This window comes from Lutra lutra, chromosome 1 (genome assembly GCF_902655055.1).
Source record: "Lutra lutra chromosome 1, mLutLut1.2, whole genome shotgun sequence".
Lineage (NCBI taxonomy): Eukaryota > Metazoa > Chordata > Mammalia > Carnivora > Mustelidae > Lutra > Lutra lutra.
In genome coordinates, this window is record NC_062278.1 from 131,899,996 (window position 1) to 131,922,866 (window position 22,871).

A 22,871-nucleotide genomic window follows, 5' to 3' on the forward strand; every position below is an offset into this window, starting at 1 on the left:
TCTTTCTTATTCATTCATTTATTTAATCATAGTGGGGCTGGGAACAAAATTATAAACAAGGCACACTTGATCCTAATCTTTGTGGCACTTATAATCAAGTAGTAGAGCCAGGAAATCAATAAACAAACAAAAAAATTAAATAATTACAAAATACAGTGAGTACCAAGAAGAAACAAGCTTGCTCCTGTGATAGACAAAAACGGACAGTGATATTTCTCTGTTCTCTGTGCTGATCATCATATCTGGCTCATAAGCCCTCACCAATGCAGTCAGATCAGAAGAGACCATTGCAATTACTCATTTTGATTATCAAGTGATGGACTCCATTTTCAACTCTAATTCCAATCCCTGTACAAATATATCCCTAAAATAAGACAGAATCACTATGGCAACCATTTACTTGCAGTTGTGAAACATTCATACAGCTTGGCCATTCATCACCCTAGATCAGGCGAACTGCTGATATAGAAGTAGAAGGAAAATTCAGTCCTTTTGGAAATGTGAGTCTACAGCAGAATCAGACAGCAATTTGTGAGTTCTAAATCCTGGCCCCAGATTAGCATGAGCTCTAAAGGACATCTGCAGTGAGCGTTGGTTCTTAGAGTGTCATCCTTGGAGCAGCAGCAGCATCACCTGGGAAACTGAGAAATGCTAGTTGTCAAGGGCTGCCTTAGACCTACTAAATCAGAAACTCAGATGGGGTCTGGCAATCTGCTGTCTTAAAAAAGGCTCCAGATTGGGGCACCTGGCTGGCTTAGTCAGTAGAGCATTCAACTTTTGAGCTATGAGTTTGGGTCATGAGTTGGCCCCCACATCGGCTGTGGAGTCTACTTAATTCAAGAAAAAAAAGGTTCCAGACAATGATGATGCACACTTAGATTTCAGAAATTACGAACTTAGAGAATAAATCTAAATCTTGTATGACTATCACATTGATTGACTCAAAGTTTACTCCTTCTCTGACAGGATTACAATGAAAAGAGACATTCTAGGTATGTCATCCCAGTGTCCTGGCTTTAGGTTTCCAAGCTCTTTGGCAACACAATCCCATGAAAGTACTCGCCATTTCCTCATTATCTCAGGTGTTCCTTTGCTCTGAGTCATTGTCTTGGCCTGAAAAATTCATAAGTACTACTTATCCTTTAAGACCAAGTTCAAATGCCACCAATTTCATGATGGCTTGCTGACTTCCAGCAGAATTAATCACTCTCCTTTTGCCACTTTGTAGTGTGTTGTATACATTTCCCCCATAGTCTTCATCATATTATGTAGTTATTATTAGTGAAATACACAAGTTTCATGGTTCCTTACTTGCCCCCAGTTCCTAAAAGAGCACGTCTCTACACTGTATGTCTTAGACCCATGTCTTGTCACTAGGAGTGTGTACTTTTATCCCAACATAGTCAATACTGGCTCACCTCTAGCTTGAATGGCTTAGTTCAAATAAATAAGCTGGACTAATTAGTTATACCATTTGAGAATTTGAGCTAAAAGACTATCAGTTGGCACAGGGACATAAAGCTGGGAAGTGATAATATAGCTAGGGGCCAAGGCAGGGAAGCTGTGAGGTCATATACAGATTGATGAGCACCCTAAAGAATTCTGTCTGCCATGTGAGCCCAAATGGAGCAGGCATGCAAATGAGAACAGGAGATGTCCCTGAGAGATGGTAAGTGAAACTTCAGCTTCTAATGGTTTTCTACTGTCCTCTAAATTCATGAGAAGATCCTCCTCATAAACTTCATGTTATTTGAGTAATCTTGTGGGGGCTTCTGTCCCTTATAGTTAAAAGAACTCTGAGTGAACAATATGCTTTTATATAGCGGCATGAAACACCAATCATGCTGTTATAGTCATAGATTCTGTGGGTGAGGAACTCAGATTGGCTTCAGCAGGAATGACTTATCCCTTTTCCATGCTCCATGAAGTCTTGGGCCTCAGGTGGGAATATTTGAATGACTGGAGAGTGAGTCATCTGGTAGACTCTTTACATGCAATAATGGGGCCTTGGTTGGGACTGCCAATGGAATGCTTACACACTACCTCTGCCTATGGCTTGGGTTTCCTCACAGCATAGCAGCAGCCTCAGAATAGATGGATATTTTACATGGGAGCTCAGGGCTTCAAGAGCAAGTATTCCAACAAACAAGGCTGAATATGCCTGCCCTTTTACAACCTAAGCTTGGAAGTCACAAAGCATTACTTCCACCAAATTCTGTTCATCAAAGCACTTACAAGCCAGCACAAAATTTAGGGTAGGAGAGAAAGAATTCATCTCTTTATGGGAAGAATGTCAAAGAATTTGATGACATGCTTTAAAAACACCATATTGTGATAACAAGAGGCTTCTTTTAAAAAGCAGGTTGTGGGGCACCTGGGTGGCTCAGTGGGTTAAAGCCTCTGCCTTCAGCTCAGGTCATGATCCCAGGGTCCTGGGATATAGCCCTACATCGGGCTCTCTGCTCAGCAGGGAGCCTGCTTCCCCCTCTCTCTCTGCCTGCCTCTCTGCCTACTTGGGACCTCTGTCTGTCAAATAAATAAATAAATAAGTCTTTAAAAAGCAGGTTGTGTTTCCTAATTCCAGCTGTGAGGAATAAGACCTCACAGAAAAAATAGGGTGTTTGCAGACATTCTAAATTTCAATTTTACTGAATCTGCTCATCAACATAGAAATTATATGATGTGGCTTCAATGTTTTTGAGGTGTATAGATATTGAAGTACTACTGTACATTGTCTTTCTAAAATACATTGAGAAATTTAGGACTATATAATTTATATTGGCTTAGAATATACAAAGAATTCCTATACCTCAATAATAAGAAGACAACTTAATAAAAATGGTAAATGATTTGAGCAGATATTTTACCAAACAAGCTATATTAACGGCAGTTAAATACATGAAAAGATGCTCAACATCATAAGTCATTAGGAAAATGCAAATTTAAATTTAAACCACATATCACTTCATACCCTCTAGAATGGCTATAATAAAAAAAAAAGACAATATCAAATTTTGGTGAAGTTGTGGGGAAACTGAACCTTCATATATTGCTGGTGGAATTATAAGATGGTGCAGCCACTTTAAAAAACAGTTTGGGAGTTTCTTAAAAATTAACCATAAGCTTATCATATATCCCAGGAATTCCACTCATTAGCATCTTTCCAAGAGAAATAAAAACATAGGTATACACAAAGAGTTACAGTTCTCTTAGCTACTAATGTTCTTAGCAAAATGATGATGATGATGATGATGATGATGATGATTTCAGAGAGGGAGAGAGCGAGAGCATGAGTGGAGAGGGGCAAAGAGAGAAGGAGAAAGAGAAACCCAAGCAGGCTTCACACTTAGATCATGACCTGAGCCAAAATCAAGAATTGGATGCTTAACTGATTGAGCCACCCAGGTGCCCCACAAAATTATTAATAATACCAAAATACTGTAAACAACTTAAATCTGGTACATCAGCCAGTGAATGAATAAATAAATAAAATGTGGTATATTCACACAATGGAATACTTTTGAACAATTAAAGGAATGAACTATTGATTCATGCTCTGCCATAGACAAACTCAAAAATATTGTTAATAGGCATTGTTAAGTGGAATTCACCAGATATAAAAGACCACATGTTTTATGGTTCCACTTAGGTGAAATTTTCAGAAAAGGAAAATCTACAAGAGACTGAAAGCAGATTATTGGTTGCCCAGGTGGAGTGGTAGTTAGGACAATTAAAAGTAAAGAGAAATGAAATCTTGCCATTTGCAACAATGTGGATGGAACTAGAGGGTATTATGCTATGTGAAATAAGTCAAACAGAAAGACAGTTATCATATGATCTCACTGATATGAGGAATTTGAGAGGCAGGGCAGGGGTTCATGGGGTGAAGGGAGGGAACAATGAAACAAGATGGGATGGGAAAGGAGACAATCCATAAGAGACTCTTAATCTCCAGAAACAAACAGGGTTGCTGGAGGGGAGGGGATAGGTGGGATGGGGTGGCTGGGTTACGGACAGGGGGAAGGATATGTGCTTTGGTGAGTGCTATGAATTGTGTAAGACTGACAATTCACAGACCTGTACCCCTGAAACAAATAATACATTATATGTTAATTAAAAAAAGTAAAGAGGCATGAGTGATCCTATTAGGATAGTAGAAATGTTTTAAAACCAATTTATAGTCATGATTGCATAATTAGCAAATTTATTTTTAAAATATTGAAATGTACACTTATAGCGGGTGTAAAATTAGCCTCAATTTAAAATTTCAGTCCTAACTGAACTTGATTTCTGAATATATGAAACATACACAGTTAACTTTTAAAAGACACATTTACCCCATTGAAGAACTGTACTTGCAATTAGGAAACAAGACTATAAGGGGACAGTGTATATGCTGGTTGCATGGTCAACTATCAGTCCTACATGGTGACAAGGAATTGATTGAGGACAATGAGTACAGAAATTAAGAGCAGGGTTTGTAGTCAGACCAGGGGTGAAATTTTGTCTCCATAACTTACTTGATTGATTAAGACTAAATGTCTAGACAACAGTTTTCTTTTCCCCACATACGAAATGAAGATTAAATGGTGCAAACCTCAGAGACTTGTCAGAATTAATTGAGATCTTATTTTGGAAACATATAAATGATAGCTATAAGCCATTACTGAGTGGTAGAGCAGTAATTTCCCTGTTTGGTTTAGTTTTGAAAATACGTTGGAATAAAGAACACTGCTTGAAAAACACTATACTTAAATAAGATATTTAAATATAGATTTTGTATTTCGGTGCTTAATACAGCACCTGGTTTAATGGACACTCAATAATTGTTGATTGTAAAAACAAGTTTTAAAACCTCCATATAGCTCTTGCTACATTAAGTCTTAATATTTAAATTAAAGCTAAATCCAGCTTTGCTCTTGTCTCTGGATGTTGTTCAATTTTTTTTTCTTTTTTTAACTGACTAGCTTATACTCAGTTATTTCTAGGGCTGCAAGATTTTAGATAAGTATGCTCTTGGGACTTTCCAACTTCTCTCTTAGGTATTGGCTTTGAATACCATAGGTTATCTCTTCTATGGTTTTGAAAACAAGGGTCTAGTCTTTTCTTCTCAACCAGTGGTTACTGATCTTACAGCTATCTCCCTAGTATCAACTACTGAAAGGAAGAAAAGCCAGGAACAAAATACAGTATCTCCCCTCCTGTTCACAGCTCTTCTCTTCCCTGACCTTCTCTCCAAGCAGCAGGAAGAGAGGAGAGAGCCTCGCAAACTACCACTCCACCTCAAAAGGAAGGCTGCTTTCACCAATCCGATGGGAGTCATTTCCCACTCGATTTAAAGAATAAAGACATCCTTTCCTTCTGAAAGATGTCTCCTGCTGCTGACTGCTCTTCCAGATATTGCTTGAAATTAAATTCAATGGTGGCATTTTTACTGCCGAGGCTGCCCATGCAACTTGCAACTTCTACAGTTTAGGCATAGAAAAATGCATTAAGGGGAACCTTAGAGACAATTGTATTCCAATCCTCTTGAGAAAGAAATTTGTTTCTGATACAACTATTTTAGTAAGAGGTCCTTCAAACTAATGTTTTAAAGATTTTGTGTCTATACACGTCCATATAGATGTGCAGAAAAGCATTCTGGAACAGAAGCGGTTCGGTTCTAAACAGACTTAAAGTGTTTCCTAACCACAATGGTTCTCAAATTGGTGTGGGCCTCAGAGCCGCTTGGAGGGCTTGTGAAACAGACTGCTGTCCTTCCTGGGCCCCCAGCCCCATCCCAGCCCCAGTTTCTGATTCAGCAGATCTAGGATGGGGACAGAGGGTTCACGTTTCTAACAAGTTCCCTGGTGATGCCGATGTTGCTGGTCCACCGACCACACTTGGAGAGCCATCATTACAGCGACACAACTACTCCATATGCTGATCCAAATTCGTAAAGTAACTGTTATTAACTATAATATTTAATTAAATGATGTTTCATTGTGAATCTCCTGAATGAAGAATAACTCTGAAATTTTAACTACTCTAAGTGCTATCTTTTTTTTTTTTTTTCCTTTTTAAACACAGACTTTTGTTGCCTAGGGAACAGACTGAACTAGAAGAGATTTCTTAACTAGAGTATTGCCCAGTTCAAGACTTTAAATCTCACAATTCAATAAATATCTTCAAGATCACTTCTCTTTTCCATTTCACTCCTACTCAATCTCAATATAGGATCTTATACACACACACACACACACACACACACACACACACACACACAATGGCATACTTCTTTTAAAATGATGAAAAGTAAAATAATTAGATCACTGTTTTCTGTAAGAATTTCAAACAAGGTAAAGGCTAACACACGTTACTGATTCTCCCATTTATCCTTTTTTGTAGATATTATAAAATTGCATGACATTTTATCTTCCCTCTGTGCTTATAGGGAGTACATAGTGAGAAGAGTATCATCATGTGATTAGCAAGATATTGTGACCTGGAAAATTCTTAGTATAGGTTTGACTTTATAGAATAGAGATTCTTCTATAAAAATGAGTATAAATGAACTTGGATGTCAAATCCAGTGCTCTTACTGGTTCTCATTATGAAATTAAAGATAGACTCCTTTGGGGGAAAATGGCTTTAATACATAATAAAATCATACCTAAGAATATAATAAACTCTACATAGAAAAATGGTAATCTTCTGATAAAAATAATAATAACCAGCATATGCCACAAATTATGAATACCAAGTAGCTAGGGTCATTCTCATGTTTGATACATTTGCTTCAAGGTTGGAGGGAAAAATCTGTCAGGCTAGCCAAAAAAAGAACATTCTGGATGGAAACACCACTAAGAAAGCCAGCAATGATAGACTGTAGCAATAAACAAATGCTTGGGACAGCATGTCCATTAAAGATATAGGCCAGGAGATTCGCAGACCTGTACCCCTGGGGATAAAAATATATGTTTATAAAAAATAAAATTTAATTAAAAAAAAAAAGATATAGGCCAGGAGATCTGAAAATTCTTTAAAGCTAGCCAGTCTGGCTTGGTATGTCAAGTTCTTGAGAATTAGAATTTAGTAGAAAATTTCTTTAAGCAGAAGTACAGCAGAGTTGTAAGACCACAGTCTCATAACTAGACAGCTTAGGTTCTATTTGTAACTTTCCAGCATTGGTACTGCATGACCAGGATCCTGCTATCACAAACCAGCAGCACTGGCATCACCTGGGAGCTTGTTAGAAATGCAGACTCTCAGCCCAAGCCCAGACCCACTGAATCAGAAGTTGCATCTTAAGAACCTTGAATGATTCCTAAGTACATATGTGGTAGTTACTGATATGTTTCCCTGTTCCCCCTTTAGGGCTGAAAATTTATTTTCCTAGTGGCTACGGATGCTGCCCTTCTCTGGAAAATGCCCTTGACTGGAGAAAGCTGTTTCACCATGGCCATGACCCCTTTTCCAAGGGCAGCTTTCAATGATTGGTCATTCTGGAAGTCATGGTCCCCTTACCCTACTTGAAATCACTCTGAAGGGCCACCTCTGATTCAGAGTTCCCCATGGCCTTGACAAAGGCTATTGCTAAGACTGCATTTTTCCAAGTTCTCTTTCTGCTCAATGCTACTTTCTTCTCTTTTCTTCTACAGGTTTTTTGTTCTGAGAGTACTTACAAACTTTCTAGAGGCCAAAATCCACTCTGGATCTGCTTTCTGAAGAACCCAGCCTATAAAAACATTGACATTTGAAATGCTTGAAATTTGGCCATGCAAATAAATTAACTTCTGGATCTTCAGTTTTCTAACTTCTAAAATGGGGATAATAACAGTATCTTTTTCATGGTTTGCTATGAGGATTAAATTGCCTAAAGTACTTATAGCAGTGACTGGATTTTGCAATGTTAGATAAATGTTAGTCAACATAGAGTGGGCCTATGAATAAAGAGTTAGTATCTGTAGGGGCACCTGGGTGGCTCAGTGGGTTAAGCCTCTGCCTTCAGCTCAGGTCATGATCTCAGGGTCCTGGGATTGAGTCCTGCATCGGGCTCTCTGCTCCGCGGGGAGCCTGCTTCCTCCTCTCTCTCTCTCTGCTTCCCTCTCTGCCCACTTGTGATCTCTCTCTGTCAAAAAAAAAAAAAAAAGTATCTGTCATGTTCAGATTCCTTGTTCAAAAAAACCCACTACCACTAATATGCTAAAATTAAGTTCTATTGGAGAATTATTTATTTATTTATTTATTTATTAGTCACTTTACAAGGGCTGATGGGAAGGAAGTGTAGCAACACATATACTAAATATTATCTGATTAGGATCAAATAAGAGCAAGTGGGTTACACAATATTCAAAATATAGACAGTCAAGTGTTTATTTCCCCTTAGGGAGAAGAGTATAAAATGGAGAAGAGCTCAATGACATGAATCAAAAAGACAGTGATACATGGAAGCATTAGAATCAAATAATTTCAGGGGAGAAAGGGATCTTACCTATCTAGTCCAACTATTCTTACGGGAGTAGATAGATCTCATTGTCAAATGTAATAGATATGTGTAAACCTTATCTTGTTTCTTTTGTCTGCAGTTTTGGGAATGGGTGTTGACCTTTCTAGAAACCAAACACACATACACACATGTATGTATACAGATATACATATGCATGCACATACATGCATAAACACATACACATGTTCTTGGAATTAATGCCCTTGGCTCTGGTGTTTTTCTCCAGATTCTGGCCCCTCTTATGTCTCATTTTGAGTCAGCACCACCTTACAGGTGGTGCTCCTTTTCCTGAGTCTCTGCTGGGCTGTGAAGTCATATTTTTTTAAATTATGATCAATTAGCCAACATATTGTGAGGCCATTTTTTTAATCATTTTTTAAATTTATTTTCAACTTAACAGTATTCATTGTTTTTGTACCACACCCAATGCTCCATGCAATCTGTGCCCTCTCTAATACCCAACACCTGGTTCCCCCAACCTCCCACCCCCCCACCTCTTAAAACCCTTCAGATTGTTTTTCAGAGTCCATAGTCTCTCATGGTTCACCTCCCCTTCCAATTTCCCCCAACTCCCTTCTCCTAACTCCCCATGTCCTCCATGACATTTGTTATGTTCCACAAATAAGTGAAACCATATGATAATTGACTCTCTCTGCTTGACTTATTTCACTCAGCATAATCTCTTCCAGTCCCGTCCATGTTGCTACAAAAGTTGGGTATTCATCCTATCTGATGGAGGCATAATACTCCATAGTGTATATGGACCACATCTTCCTTATCCATTCGCCCATTGAAAGGCATCTTGGTTCTTTCCACAGTTTGGCAACCGTGGCCATTGCTGCTATAAACATTGGGGTACAGATGGCCCTTCTTTTCATTACATCTGTATCTTTGGGGTAAATACCCAGTAGCGCAATTGCAGGGTCATAGGGAAGCTCTATTTTTAATTTCTTGAGGAATCTCCACACTGTTCTCCAAAGAGGCTGCACCAACTTGCATTCCCACCAACAGTGTAAGAGGGTTCCCCTTTCTCCACATCCCCTCCAACACATGTTGTTTCCTGTCTTGCTAATTTTGGCCATTCTAACTGGTGTAAGGTGATATCACAATGTGGTTTTAATTTGAATCTCCCTGATGGCTAGTGATGATGAGCATTTTTTCATGTGTCTGATAGCCATTTGTATGTCTTCATTGGAGATGTGTCCATATCTTCTGCCCATTTTTTGATATGGTTATCTGTTTTGTGTGTGTTGAGCTTGAGGAGTTCTTTATAGATCCTGGATATCAATCTTTTGTCTGTACTGTCATTTACAAATATCTTCTCCCATTCCATGGGTTGCCTCTTTGTTTTCTTGACTGTTTCCTTTGCTGTGCAGAAGCTTTTGATTTTGATGAAGTCCCAAAAGTTTATTTTTGCTTTAGTTTCCTTTGCCTTTGGAGACATATCTTGAAAGAAGTTGCTGTGGCTGATATCGAAGAAATTACTGCCTATGTTCTCCTCTAGGATTCTGATGGATTCCTGTCTCACGTTGAGGTCTTTTATCCATTTTGAGTTTATCTTTGTGTACGGTGTAAGAGAATGGTCGAGTTTCATTCTTCTACATATAGCTGTCCAGTTTTCCCAGCACCATTTATTGAAGAGACTGTCTTTTTTCCACTGTATATTTTTTCCTGTTTTGTCAAAGATTGACCATAGAGTTGAGGGTCCATATCTGGGCTCTCTACTCTGTTCCACTGGTCTATGTGTCTGTTTTTTGCCAGTACCATGCTGTCTTGGTGATCAAGCTTTGTAATAAAGCTTGAAATCAGGTAACGTGATGCCCCCAGTTTTATTTTTGTTTTTCAACATTTCCTTAGTGATTCGGGGTCTCATCTGGTTCCATACAAATTTCTGCATTATTTGCTCCAGCTCTTTGAAAAATACCGGTGGAATTTTTATTGGAATGGCATTAAAAGTATAGATTGCTCTAGGCAGTATAGACATTTTTTTTAATATTTTTTATTTATTTATTTGACAGAGAGAGAGATCACAAGTAGACAAAGAGGCAGGCAGAGAGAGAGAGAGGGAAGCAGGCTCCCTGCTGAGCAGAGAGCCCGATGCGGGACTCGATCCCAGGACCCTGAGATCATGACCTGAGCCAAAGGCAGCGGCTTAACCCACTGAGCCACCCAGGTGCCCCCAGTATAGACATTTTAACAATGTTTATTCTTCCGATCCAAGAGCATGGAATGGTCTTCCATCTTTTTGTGTCTTCTTCAATTTCTTTCATGGGTGTTCTGTAGTTCCTCGAGTACAGATCCTTTACCTCTTTGGTTAGGTTTATTCCCAGGTATCTTATGGGTGCTATAGTAAATGGAATCGATTCTCTAATTTCCCTTTCTGTATTTTCATTGTTAGTGTATAAGAAAGCCACTGATTTCTGTACATTGACTTTGTAACCTGCCACGTTACTGAATTGCTGTATGAATTCTAGTAGTTTGGGGGTGGAGTCTTTTGGGTTTTCCATATAAAGAATCATGTCATCTGCGAAGAGAGAGAGTTGGACTTCTTCACTGTCAATTTGGATACCTTTTATTTCTCTTTGTTGTCTGATTGCTGTTGCTAGGACTTCTAATACTATATTGAACAAGAGTGGTGAGAGTGGGCATCCTTGTCGTGTTCCTGATCTCAACGGGAAGGCTGCAAGCTTTTTCCCATTGAGGATGATATTTGCTGTGGGTTTTCCATAAATAGATTTGATGAAGTGAGGCCATATTTTTAAGCACAATTTACTATGACTGAAGTCCCTTACTCATGTTATGGTACAATCTAATCTTTGCCAGATTCCCCTCCACAGGTACTTTTGGGAATCTTCAGGGATTTATATTGATCATCTGGATGTGGGATGCTGCTATAAGCTCTTTATACATACCTCTGTACACTCCTTTATAGGTCACATTGCTGCTGTTGTTGTTGTCCCTCCAGCTGCTCTCCCCTCTACCTACCTGCAAATGGAGAGAGGGAGGCAATACCAGTCTCTCAGTTCTTGCCAGTGATAATAGCATCTTCATGGTAACCTTTAACTAGACCTTACAGAAAGCTTGGAGATGACAGAGGTAATTTGATTATCTATTGCTACATAACAACAGAAGTTTAAAAAACAAAAACCACCATGACTTTTTTGTGGATCCTTTTGCATCATGTGATGTTAGCTGAGGCTTAACAGAGCTGGAATGTCCAATTATACAAAATAATTTTTAGTACAAAGCAATGCTCAAAATAAAGTTAGTCCCACAATTTCTAGAAATGTAGAGGTATGAGACCTAAATGTAGGTCCCAGTGTCCAAAAGCTGGATTTTAGCACCCAACTGTGACAGATGTGACAGAGGCATGGATGAGGTAGAGATATACAACTGCATATAGATCTCCATACAAGGAGATCTATAAACACTCTCCTCCTGAACCCAGGAAAACTTGCTGTCTGCCTGAATTTCTTGGTAAAATTAATGCTTTGCTTGAGCAGTCAAAACCACAAGTCTGTGCTAAATAATGGCTAGGAAACTTAAATGTATACTGATCATGGAGTTTAAGAATCCCAAGTGGATAAATTAACATAAAGTATCTTCCAGGATGAGAGAAGCATTTGTTTTTCTTCAACAGAAATAAATGCAATTTTTTGACAATGGAAATAAATCCATTTTTTGACACTTAAAGTGTCTAGGATATTAGGGAATTCCATAGAGGATGGGATCAGAAAGGACACCAATTAATAATTGCTAATTATAAGAGGTAATGATCTGCCATGATCTTTATTATAATAGAGCCACCTTATCTCTATCATAGTAGAAGCCACAAACAAAATTAGCAACCCAAGCATTCAAACAATAGACCTAAAAAAGACTATGAAATAACTATGCTTGAAATAATGAACAGTGGGAACAGTAGAAAATATTCTCGAAATGAGAATTCTCTCAATTATCTCAAGCACAGTTATTTCCACAGTCTCTTTTTGATTCTATTGTTTGAGTGCTTGGGTTGCTAATTCTGTTTGTAGCTTCTACTATGACAAATCTATGGTGGATCTACTATGACAGAGATCATGGTAGATCATTATCTCTTAAATGAGATAAAATCTTAAAATGTAATAACAAGACAAAAATAAGAGGTCAATTTGAATGTGAATAAAACAGAATTTCTAGAAATAAAAAATAAAATCACTTATAAAATAGTAATGAATATTGAAGATGATACAAATAAATAGAAATAATGCTCATGTATTGAAAGCACAAATATTGTTAAAATGTCCATACCATCCAAAGCAATCTACAGATCTAATGCAATCCCTATCAAAACACCAACAGCATTTTTCACAGAACTAGAACAAATAATATGAAAATTTGTAATGAACCACAAAGACCCCAATAGCCAAAGCAATCTTGAGAAAGAAAAATATGGAGGCATCACAATTATACTACAAAGCTGTAGTAATCAAAATAGTATTGTACTGGCACCAAAAAACAAACAAACAAACAAAAAAACCCCCAACAAAACACGTAGATCAAATGAGCAGAATAGAGAGCCCAAAAAATAAACCTGTGATTATATGGTCAATTAATCTTTAACAAATGAAACAAGATTAAATGATGGGATAAAGAGAGTCTCTTCAATAAATGATTGTGGCAAAACTAGACACCTACATGCAAAAGAATGGGACTGATCACTTTCTGACACCAACACAAAAATAAACTCAAAATGGAATAAAGATCTAAATGTGAGACCTCAAACCCTAAAAATCTTGGGAAAAAAGCACAGGCAGTAGTTTCTCTAATGTTGGCTATAGCAAAATTTTTCTAGATATGCCTCCTGAGGCAAGGGAAACAAAAGCAAAAAATAAACTTTTGGGACTACATAGAAATAAAAACCTTCTGCACAGCAAAGGAAACAATCAACAAAACTAGAAGGCAACCTGCTGTATGAGAGAAGATATTTGCAAATCACATAACCAATAAAGGTTTAGTATCTAAAACCTATAAAGAATTTATAAACTCAACACCCCAAAACCAAATAATCCAATTAAAAAATGGAGAGGAGAAGGGAGTTGAGGGAAATTGGAAGGGGAGGTGAACCATGAGAGACTATGGACTCTGAAAAACAATCTGAGGGTTCCGAAGGGGTGGGGAGTGGGAGGTTGGGGGAACCAGGTGGTGGGTATTAGAGAGGGCACGGATTGCATGGAGCACTGGGTGTGGTGCAAAAACAATGAATACTGTTACGCTGAAAAGAAATTTAAAAAAAAAAATGGGCAGAAGACATGAACAGACATTTCTCCAAAGAAGACATACAGGTAGCCAGAGTACCTGGGTGGCTCATCCTGTTAAGCATCCAACTCTTAATCTCAGCTAAGGTCTTTATCTCAGGGTTGTGAGGTCAAGCCCTGAACTGGATTCCACACTGGGCATGGGCCTACTGAAAATAAAAAAAGAAGAAGAAGACATACATATAGCAAACAGACACATGAAAAGATGTCAACATCATTCATCATCAGGGAAATGCAAATCAAAACTACAATGAGACATCACCTTACACTGGTCAGAATGGCTAAAATAAAAAATATAAGAAAAAAATCCACATTCTTGTGCAAGAATGTGCAGAAAAAGGAACACTCATGAACTCTTGGTGGGAATGAAAACTGCTGCAAACACTGTGTAAACAATATGGTGGTTACCTCAAAAATTAAAAATAGAACTACCCTATGATCTAGTAATTCCACTATTGGGTATTTGCCCAAGAATATGAAAACCTTAGTTCAGTAAGATATATATACCCCTATGTTTTTGGCAGCATTATTTACAATAGCCAAATTGTGGAAGCAATAAAAATATCCATCAATAGATGAATGGATAAAAAAGATGTGAGACACACACACACACACACACACACACACACACTGGAGTATTATTCAGCCATAAAAAGCGTGAAATCCTGTCATTTGTACCAACATGAATTGAATTAGAGAGTATAATGGTAAGCAAAATAAGTCAGTCAGATAAAGACAAATGCCATACAGTTTCACTCATTTATGGAATTTAAGAAACAAAACATCAAAAGAAGTAGTAGCCATATTTATATCAGACAAACTAGACTTTAAAAGAAAGAAGGAGATGAAGGAGAGCATTATATCATAATTAAGGGGTTTACCCACCAAGAAGATCTAAAAACTATAAATATTTATGCCCCCAACTTGGGAGCACTGAAATACATAAATCAGTTAATAATAAATATAATGAAACTCACTGAGAATAATACACTAATGATAGGGGATTTCAACACCCCACTTACCTCAGTGGACAGATCCTCTAAGCAAAAAAATCAATAAGGACACAATTGGCTTTGAATGACACACTGGACCAGATGGCCTCAACAGATATATTCAGAACATTTCATCCTAACGCAGCAGAATGCACATTCTTTTTGAGCGCACACAGAAAATTCTCTAGAATAGATCATATCTAGGTCACAAATCAGCCCTCAACAAGAACAAAAACACTGAGATCATACCATGCATATTTTCAGACCACAACACTATGAAACTTGAAGTCAACCATAAGAAAAAATTTGCAAAGACCACAAATACATGGAGATTAAAGAACATCCTACTAAAGAATGAAAGGGTTAACCAGGAAATTAAAGAAGAAATTAAAAAGTACATAGAAGGAAATGAAAATGAAAATATGACAGTCCAAAACTTTTGGGATGTAACTAAGGCAGTCCTGAGTGGGAAGTATATTGCAATACAGGCCTACCTCAAGAAGCAAGAAAATTCTCAAATACACAACCTAACCTTACATCTAAAGGAGCTAGGGAAAGAACAGCAAATAAAGCCTAAAGCCTGCAGAAGAAGGGAAATAATAAAGACTGGAGCAGAAATAAATGGTGTAGAAACAAACAAACAAACAAACACCCCAGTAGAACAAATTAATGAAACTAAAAGCTGGTTCTTCTAAAGAATTAATAAAATTGATAAATCCCTAGCCAGACTTATCAAAAAGAAAAGAGAAAGGACCCAGATAGATAAAATCATGAATGAAAAAGGCAAGATCATTACCAACACCACAGACATTCGATTTTTTAAATATTTTATTTATTTATTTGAGAGACAGCACAGAGGGAGAGTGATAGAGAGAAGCAGACTCCCTGTGGAGCAGAGAGCCTGATGCAGGACTCAATCCTAAATCATGACCTGAGCCAAAGGCAGATGCTTAACCAACTAAGTCACCCAGGTGCCCCCAGAAATACAATTATGAGAATACTATGAAAATCATATGCCAACAAACTGGGCAATCTGGGAGAAATGGACAAACTCCTAGAAACTTACAAATTACAAAAACTGAAACAGGAAGAAGTAGAAAATTTGAACAGACCCATAACAAGCAAAGTAATTGAATCAATAATCAAAAATCTCTCAATAAACAAAAGTCCTGGACTAAATGATGTCTCAGGGGAATTCTACCAGACATTTAAAAAAAAAATTTTAACACTTATTCTTCTTAAACTCTTCCAAAAAAGTAGAAGTGGAAGGAAAACTTCCAAACTCATTCTACATAGCTAGCATAACCTTGATTCCAAAACCAAAGACCCAAGTAAAAAGGAGAATTATGGCCAATATCCCTGATGAACATGGATGCAAAAACTCTCAATGAAATACTAGCAAATTGAATTCAACAGTACATAAAAGGAATTATTCACCATGATCAAGTGGGATTTGTTTCTGGGCTGCAGGGTTGGTTCAATATTCAAAAAGCAATCAACATGATATACCACATTAATGAAAAAGAATAAGCACCACATAATCCTCCCAATAGATGCAGAAAAAGCATTTGACAAATTCAGCATCCATTCTTGATAAAAACCCTCAACAAAGTACAGATAGATGGAACATACTTCAACATCACAAAGGCCATATATGAAAGACACCCAGCTAAACTGAGAAAAACTGAGAGCTCTCCCCTATGGTCAGGAACAAGACAAGGTTGTCCATTCTCACCATTATTATTTAACATAGTACTAGAAGTCTTGGCCTTGGGAACCAGACAACAGAAAGAAATAAAAGGCATCCAAATCAGCAAGGAAAAAGTCAAGTTTTCACTATTTGCAGACAACATGATACTCTATGTAGAAAACCCAAAAGACTCCACCAAAAAATTGCTAGAACTAATACATTCAGCAAAGTTGCAGGATATAAAATCAATATGCAGAAAACTGTTGCATTCCTATACACCAATAATGAAGAAGCAGAAAAAGAAGTCAAGGAATCAACCCCATTTGCAACTGCACCCAAAACAATAAGATCCCTAGGAATAAACCTAACCAAAAAGGCAAAAGATCTGTGCTCTGAAAACTATAGGGCGTTTTTTAAATAAATTGAGGAGGGCATAAAGAAATGGGAAAGCATTCCATGCTCATGGATTGGAAGAACAAACATTGTTAAAATGTCTGTACTTCCCAAATAAACCTGCATATTTAAAGCAATCCTTATCAAAACACCACTAGCATTTTTCACAGAGATAGAATGAATAATCCTAAAATGACCCCAAAAAGACCCCAAATAGCCAAAGCAATCCTGAAAAAGAAAAACAAAACTGGAGGCATCATGATTCTAGACTTCAAGTTGTATTACAAAGTTGTAGTCATCAAAACGGTATGGTACTGGCACAAAAACAGACATATAGATCAATGTAACAGAATAGAGAATCCAGAAATGGACCCTCAACTCTATGGTCAACTAAACTTTGACAAATAGGAAAGAATATTTAATAGAAAAAGACAGTCTCTTCAACAAATGGTGTTGGGAAAATAGGACAGCCACACACAGAAGAATGAAATTGGGCCACTTTCTTACACCATACACAAAAACAAATTCAAAATGGATTAAAGATCTAAATGTAAGACAGGAAACCATCAAAATCCTAGAGGCGGGAACTTCTTTGACCTCAGCTGTAGCAACTTCTTATTAGATATGTTTCCTGAAACAAGGGAAACAAAGGCAAAAAAAAAAAAAAAACAACTATTGGGACTTTATAAAAATAAAAGTCTTTTGCACAGTGAAGGAAACAATCAATGAAACTAGAAGATGGCTTATGGAATGAGAGAATATATTTACAACTGACATATCTGATAAATGGTTAGTATTCAAAATCTATAAAGAATTTATCAAATTTAACATCCCAAACATAAATAATCCAGTTAAGAAATGGGCAGAAGACATAAACAGACATTTTTCCAAGAAGACATCCAGATGGCCAACAGACACATGAAAAGTTAGATGCTCAGTATCACTCATCATCAGGGAACTACAAATCAAAACCACAATGAGACACAACCTCATACCTGTCAGAATGGCAAAAATTAACAACATAAGAAACAATAGGTTTTGGTGAGGATGCGGAGAAAGGGGAACACTCTTGTACTGTTGGTGGGAATGTAAACTGATGCAGCCACTCTGGGGAACAGTAGGGAGGTTCCTCAAAAAGTTAAAATAGAACTACTCTATGATCCAGCAATTTCACTACTAGATATTTATCCAAAGGATGCAAAAATACAGATTTGAAGGGGTACTTGCACCTGATATTTATAGCAGCATCTTCAACAATAGCCAAACTCTGAAGAGAGCCCAAATGTTCATCAACTGATGAGTGAATACGGAAGATGTTATGTGTGTGTGTGTGTGTGTGTGTGTATGTATATATATGTATGTGTATATATATATACACATATATGTATATGTATACATGTATGAATACATACACAATGGAATATCACCCAGCCATCAAAAGAATGAAATCTCGCCATTTGTAATGACATGGATGAAGCTAGAGTGTATTATGCTAAGTGAAATAAGTCAGTCAGAGAAACACAAATACCATATGATCTCACCCATATGTGGAATTTAAGAAACAAAACAGATGAACATATCAGAAGTGGGAGGGGAAGAGGAGAGAGGAAAACAAGCCATAAGAGACTCTTAATAATAGGGAACAAACTGAGGGTTGGTGGAGGGAGGTGGTAGGAATGGGCTAGTAGGTGATGAATATCTACAAGGGCACTGGTTATGATGAGTACTGGGTATGGTACATAAGTAATGAATCATTGAATTCTACTCCAGAAACCAATATCACACTGTATGTTAACTAACTAAAAATTTTAAGAAAGAAACAAAACATGTAGACAAAGGAAAAAAGAGAAAAACCATAACTATAGAGAACAAACTGATGGTTACCAGAGGGGAGGTGGGTCAGGGTGAAATAAGTGAAGGAGATTAAGAGTTCACTTATCACAATGAGTTCTGAGTATTGAATAGAATTAGTGAATCACTATATTGTACACCTTAAACTAATACAACTAATATAATACCCTATGTTAACTATAGTGGAATTAATTTTTTTTAAAAAAATCAGGGGATTTACATAAGATAAAATAAATAAAATAAAACAAAATAAAATAAAATAAAATGAAGTGAAACAAGTAATATGTTAATATGTTAAGGGTTCTAGTGGAAAAAGAGAAAACATGCAAGAACAGATGGATAATGTAAGCAGAGAGATGGAAACTCTAAGAATCAAAAGGATCTGCTAGAAATAAGAAACACTGTAACAGAAATGAGGAATGCCTTCCATAGTTTCATAAGCAGACTGGATACAGCCAAGAATAATTAAAAGTGAAGATATGGCAAAGAAAACTTTCCAGACTGAAATTCAAGAGAAAAAATTATGAAAAAATTCGAACATCACATCCAAAAACTGTGGAACAATTTTAAGATGAAACATGTCTATAATTGGTATATAAAGAAAAAGAAAATGGAGCAGAATAAATATTTAAAGTGATAAATGGCTGGAAATTTTCCAAAATTAATGACAGACACCAAACCTCAAATCCACGAAGCTCAGAGAATATCATGCAGAATAAAAACAAGCAAATCAGACCCCTCCTACTATGCATATCATATTCAAACTGCTGGAAACCAGGAATCTTTAAAGAAGCCAAAGTGAGGGAAAACACCTTACCTGTAGAGGAACAAGGATAAGAATTATAGTGGACTTTTTGTCGGAAACCACGCAAGCAAGAAAAGAGTAGAATAGAATAAAGTGATGAAAGAAAAAAATTACCCTTCCAGAATTCTATGATATTATCATTCAAAAACAAAGGAGAAATAAAGGCTCTCTTAGTCAAACAAAAATTGAGGAAATTCATTGTCAGATCACCTGCACTGCAAAAAAAATGTTAAAATGTCTTTGGAAAAAAGAAAATCGACAGGAATTTGGATCTACATAATGAAAGGAAAAACATCAGAGAAGGAATAAATGAAGGTGAAATAGTGTGTTTTTTTTCCTTAGTTGATCTAACAGATAAGTGTTTGAAGTAATAATAACAACAATGTATTGAGTGATTATAATGTATAGATAAGTGAAATGAATGACAACAATGTAAGAGAGAGCAGGGAGGAATCCTATGTCTCAGCATCTTTACTATCTCAAAACTCATCTCTTGCAGTGCATTACTTTGGAAAACGGACTGTTGTGACTGACCAGTAAACTACTGGAATATTTTCACTTCAGAGTCTGACGTTTGACCTCTAGACGTTAGTCTAAGGTTTTTCAGACACGCAATCTTTTCTAACTTTTATTTGCAGTACAAGTAACTCCACAACCTATAAGAAAGGCCCTAATCCTAAACATTTTAAAGTATGCCTTTATTTGCTCCCTTTTTCATAATCCAATGGCTGGAAACCAGAAGGAGTATAAATCTCTGAGGCCAGAAGGAGTATAAATTTGTAGATTCTTAGGCTTTCTTCTGGAAAAACTGGAAATCAGGTGTGTGTGGAGGTCACCGACTATTGGAATGTTTCAGGTGCACTAAACTAAATTGCCAACATTTTGGTTGGGTTGGTCATTGGTCATGATTTTTATTATTTATTATTTTATTTTTATTATTTTATTATTGTGTTTAAGCTAAATCTTATCACTTCTCATAAATTACCAAGAACAAATCAAGTTTATCTAGTTCTCGGTGGTGTAAGGGTGCTGTGCCATAGTACCCTTAAATTACTTACACTTTAAGACATCTTTGAATCAAAGAAAGTTCATTTGAACCCAGTTTCCCTTATGACACATTTTAAATCCCTATACTGTTAAATTCTTTATTCCAATTGTTTTCTCCACAAATCAAAAATTGCTTTTCTTTTAAAAGTATCTGTTTTCCTTTGTAGTTTTCCATAAGCAAGAATGAAATTGAAAATCTATAGATTTAACAATTTTTTAAATTATGTAGTTATTATACTGACCTACCAGAGAAACAACATCATAAGCAACTTGCTTTGGAACACCTGCTAAAAATATTTTTCCCATTAAAGCTATGCTTTTTCTGCTGGATATTTATAAAAATAAGTACACAGATACCCTACTGTGAGACAGCCCTTTTCCATGAAAATACAAAGGAAACATGAGTTAGAGGTAACAAAACAATGAGAAGAGGAACCCAACTCATTTCATTTTCTGGGGGGATTTGTATAGAGTAATCGGCATTTTTAAAAACATATTACTAGTAAACTGAATGTTTATTCAGTAACTTTCCAGATTTAATTGTTCTTTCCCTATTAAAAAAACAGTAAACAAAAATCACTCCTTGGGGTTTTAACAATTGGTTCTTCATTCTCCATTCCTTAGAACTCAAGTAACCAGGTTTTCTACCTTATTCACAAGGCACATATATGTTCAGTTTGTAATTATTAAGAGAATAGGGTTAAATTCACCTTTCATTGGGTGGTTTATGAGAAGTCTTGAATGGATGTGATTTCAAATTAGTTCCTGTTAATGCCAGTTCCCTGGAACTAAGTGAGTTTATATGGGATATTTAGACCTGCTTTATCATAGAGTAAACAAGTGCCTGGCACAGTGCTTGGTTCATGTAATTATCATTCCAACAGGGTGCACAATATATGGTAGATCTAAGAAATTTAAGGAATCTAGATTGCCTGCTCCTACAGGTCCCCCAAATGGGTATATAGACCTTCCTCAGTTTACAATGGGGTTACATCCTGATAATGGCAAGCTGAGAGTGTCATAGATGGAAAACGCACTTAAAACACCTAAACTACCGCATATCTTAGCTTGGTCTAGCCTACCTTAAATGTCCCTGCACTAGCCTACAGTTGAGCAAAATCAACTAACACAATACTTATTTTATAATAAAGTGCTGAATATCATATACAATTTATTGAACACTGTTCTGAAAGCTGAAAACATGATGGTTGTAAGTGTATCTGTTGTTCACCCTTTTGATCATGTGGCTGCCTGGGAGCTGCAGCTCACTGCCACTGCCCAGCATTGTGAGAGAAGATAAAATCATAAGTCAAACCACGTTCAGTTAAGAACCATCTGTATAAGTTTGAGGTTTTTCACATGAGGAGTCTGAAATATATCCTGACAATGATGGCCCTGGGGTTTGTATGGCACTCAGGCTGACTTGATGGGCTTCATTCCCCAGGGTCCCAGTCAGCTGGCCTTGGTTAATGAGGTGCTGGTGGGGGTCTGGAAGGTAGTAGGAAGGAAGAAGTCAGAATATCTCGCCCCCTCCTTTCTGTCTCCATCAGTTTCTCCTACTACACCTGCATCTCCTTCATTGCTTTAGTTCATGCTAGACAGGTCTACTGTGGTTCCAGCTTCTTCAAGTAACCCTAGGCTACTGGGTTCTGATAATACCACTGTCTCCCTTGGCCCCTCCAGCGTAAGAGCGAGTAGCTATCTGCCCCATGAGTGTCAAAACCTTGGGCTGGTAGCTCTCTGTAGTGGAGGCAGACCCTGAAGGAGCTGCATGGCATATCTTCATGTTTACCAAACTCTCTGAGGGTGTAATCTTGTTCTGGAAGCAGCACAACTCAGAGCAGGTTAGAGAACTCCTCTCCTCTTTTGAACAAAGCCTTTGTTATCTGCCAGACTCTACTTCTTGGATGGTGTTTTCATGGGCTCTGATAATGTTTTCCTCTTACTCTCCTTATTAAAACGCTTTCTGTTCACCCCATCTCCCTCTAAAAGATAGCATATGGTGGAAGTAATTTATGCTCCAAAATATCCAGTCTCTTTGTATTTTTGTCACTTTGCAATGACTGCTAGATAACTATGATTGATATTTTGGGTATTTCCTGATCTTCTAGACACTCAGGGACAATCTCTTGTTTTTCTCTCTTTCATGGCAATCCATCCAGTATAGGTGAACATCACTACATTGACTCTGAGAGCTTTTGTTGTGTTGACCAACATAATAGGTGTTTAAAAATCAGTTTCTTCCTCTTCTCTTTTTCTATTTTCTTCCCACTCTTTGTGTGTGTGTGTGCACGTGTGTGCACATGTG